Source organism: Protobothrops mucrosquamatus, unplaced genomic scaffold (assembly GCF_001527695.2).
Source record: "Protobothrops mucrosquamatus isolate PMUCROS unplaced genomic scaffold, P.Mucros_1.0 scaffold3611, whole genome shotgun sequence".
Lineage (NCBI taxonomy): Eukaryota > Metazoa > Chordata > Lepidosauria > Squamata > Viperidae > Protobothrops > Protobothrops mucrosquamatus.
The window spans coordinates 242,098-245,621 of record NW_015389574.1 but is presented as its reverse complement, the minus strand read 5'-3'; the positions used below and the strand labels follow the sequence as shown (position 1 = coordinate 245,621).

Here is a 3,524-nt window from a genome sequence, read left to right as displayed (position 1 = left end):
CATAAAAGTTTTGTAAAATAACTCTTTTTATGCTTTTCTACCTTAAATTAATCTAAACATTTAATGTTACAAATGTAAATTTAATTTATATTAATTCACACATACACACCGTCCATCTACTCTTGGTCCGGCCCCCGGGTCCAATATATGAACCCATTGCGGCCCTCGAGTCAAAAAGTTTGCCCACCCCTGGTCTAGAGAATGTCCAGAGGTTTATGTAATCACGCAATTATAAGCTGCCTCCTTCACATATCAGTTGGTTTCATTGTGATTTTAGCCAAAAACTTACCAGCAGAAAACAATACACTATATAGCTTTTTCTTCATTATCAGATAAAAGCTTTATTGACTAATGTCTCAACTGATAGAAAGGTACAGCTGAATAAACAGTAAATGGCATCTCAGATGGCCAACAGTTTGTAAGTTTCTCTCATCAGTTCAGTTTTTCTATAATGGACTTGCCTCCAGTTAACACGTAGATGGATTCACTCCATCTCAAACCATGCATTAACCAGGATTATTGAATAAACTACAGTTAGCTGGACTGCACAACATACTAAACCATTAGCCATTGTTTATCAACCACAAAGATTTGTACCAAACTCTAAACTAAAAGCCAATCAAACCACATCACAGTTTAGCAAAATGTGTGATTCCACCCAGTGTTATCAAACAATTATCCCATGTAACATTGATACATATATAAAAAGAGCAAAGCTTCAGTCACTCAGTTGTGACTGCCATCTTGATTTTGATCAGGACTCCCTGATGCTTCCAACCATGCCTTAGGTATCTCACTCCCCCTGTCCCAATTCTCTCTTCTTCTTCAGCAAACTTTCCTCCAGGAAATAATTTCCAACACAAACCCAGAGTTCTTACCACAGCAGGTTCTAAGATCAATTCCTCTTCATGGGGTACAAAATGATTATCAGAAGGTAAGACCACCAGCAGCTGACTGATGGGAGTTGGCGTGGTCTCCTAAATAATAAAAGAGCTTGCTTCACAGGCTCATAAAAGTTGCATACAGTAGTCAGACGCAAAAGGGAGGGAATTCTGTTCTACTGGCCCAAAAAGTGAGGCATGTTCTCTAATATATGAGAAACAAAAGTTACAACAAAGCACTGTCTGTCAGAGTCCAGGGTTCATCTAAGGCTTAGCCATGGTTTCCATTATAGAACAATAAAAACTTTTGATTTTTTTTAATCTAGCAACATTTGGTTGCTTATTTTGATGATATAAATCATATCAAAATCACTCTAATCTATACAGTTTATATCCCATCCCTCCTGAATATGAGATTTAGTGACAATGTGCATAAACCATGCTGTTTATATTCATTATAATGGCTTGCAATTTGGGGTTTTGCAGGATAGAGACTGATTTTTCCAAATATGTACTACTGTATTTTATTGAAACAGTAAATAAAAACTCATGCTGCTTATTGTGAGGCCAAGGAAAAAAACTTCAGGTTCACTTTCCCCACTTCGGTGTCCTTCATATGCACCTGGCTGCATCTCCCATCATCCCCAATTAGAACTACAGGGAGAAGGGAAAGGCAACTGAGTCAGGATGATACCTGGAATGCTCTTAAAGCTGGCAGCAATACGGGGGCCTGGAAGGCCCAGTCATCCACAAGGCTTAGGTCCAAAAGCACTGTCAGCCCAAGAATCTTTAGCTCTTGCCTGGAACATAGGTGAAAAAAGCAAGACATGTAGAGTTGCCTACTTTTCAGCATCAGGTTTGCCAGCTTAGCTTAACATACACTCATCAAAGAAGCCAAATCATAGGAAAATTGGGCAGAATGGTTTCTTTGTGTTAGCCTCATAACAATTCCACATTTGGCCCTAACTGTACCATTCTAGAAAGACCCACACATTTCTTAATGTTGCTTAATGTTTTAAGCGGCTATTTTAGTTCTAATCACATACTGATAAAGAGAGCACAATTTGTATACCCACTCCTCATTTAGCGACCAAGTACCGTCCCAACTATCAGGTCATCAAAAAAATTGGCTGCTAAGCAAACATATAACAAGAGAGAGAGAGATTGAAAGAGAGATACTGTGAAGATCACTGCTTGCTGCCCTCTTATTCAAGCATAATTATCTTATACAGCTATGGTAGCATTATTCTCACTCGGTAATGTTTTATACCAGGTGCCTAAAATTTGATCATAAATGCATGCATTGATCAGAAAATGAATTTTTATTACCATTCATTACCACTGTATTTGTAAATGGCCACTAACTGAGGTAGTCACTAAATAACAGAGTGTGTATAATTATCAAACCTATTACAAAGTGCAAAATCAACAATTGGATATAGAATTATAATAAGGGTGATAATAAATGTAACAAATATGGGGTAAATCATATTGAATCAGAATTTTCAATCCAATAACAAATATGGTAGCCAGTGTACTCTCTAAAATGTACAATAATCTTGAATATTATTGAGTATTGACTATATAATCTTGAGTATTACTAGAACTGTACCGTGGATAGTAATAACTCTATTTATTTGAAAAATTTATATGACTGCCTACTATAATCTGCTAAGAAATACATAATAAAAACACAAAATTAAAACTCCAGTTTAATTTAATTAATTAAAAATAGTGGAGCAACCTATGCAGAGGGAGAAGATTTAGCTCATTTCCATAACTGCTATATTCTACTAGCTTATGAAAATCCTCTTCCGAACAAGAAAACTCAAAGGCATTTTTAGTATTTGGGGTCAAAACAACCATCCTTTGCAATCCAAATGCTTTTAAGCTAATTGGATTCTTAATGGCTTCCCATGGCAGCTTCCTGAGAGTTCTGATTTTATGAGAAGAATTTCCTGAATTCTTCACCTGTCTCAATGAATTACTTCAGTCTTTTGGAAGGGAGCCTTGATTGCTTCATCTGAAGGCATTCTGATATATAGTACAACTATTGCATCAGTTAGGCTGACCTAGTGGATTTTTAGCTGGACTTTGGCGAGGCACTTTCTTTCTTTCTTTCTTTCTTTCTTTCTTTCTTTCTTTCTTTCTTTATTTATTTATTTATTTATTTATTTATTTATTTATTATTTAAATTTATATACTGCCCTATCTCCCTTACGGGACTCAGGGCGGTGAACAGGCAATAATAAAAATCACAGAAAATATTACATAAAAGCCTGCTCTAAAATATAAAACCCCTAACAAAACCTAATCAAAACTACGCCAGGCCGGCCGCATGGAACAGATGAGTTTTCAGGGCTCAGCGGAAGAGGCGCAGGTCCGCAATTGTACGTAGGTCGGGGGGCAGGTCATTCCAGAGGGCAGGAGCTGCCACAGAGAAAGCTCTCCCCCTGGGGGTCGCCAGCCGGCATTGGCTGGCCGACGGTACCCTAAGGAGGCCCTCTCTGTGGGAGCGGACTGGTCGAAGGGAGATATTTGGTAGGAGGCGGTCTTGCAAATACCTAGGTCCATTGCCATGGAGCGCTTTAAAAGTTGTTACTAACACCTTGAAGCGCACCCGGAAGGCCACCGGCAGCCAGT

General features: G+C 38.2%; 1 protein-coding gene across 1 annotated transcript in view; it reads right to left on the bottom strand.

Annotated features, from left to right (window-relative positions):
• Positions 1-3,524, bottom strand: part of LOC107297953 (rho guanine nucleotide exchange factor 40-like) — a 70,481-nt gene that overhangs the window by 45,631 nt on the left and 21,326 nt on the right. The gene's annotated exons all lie outside the window — the stretch shown is intronic.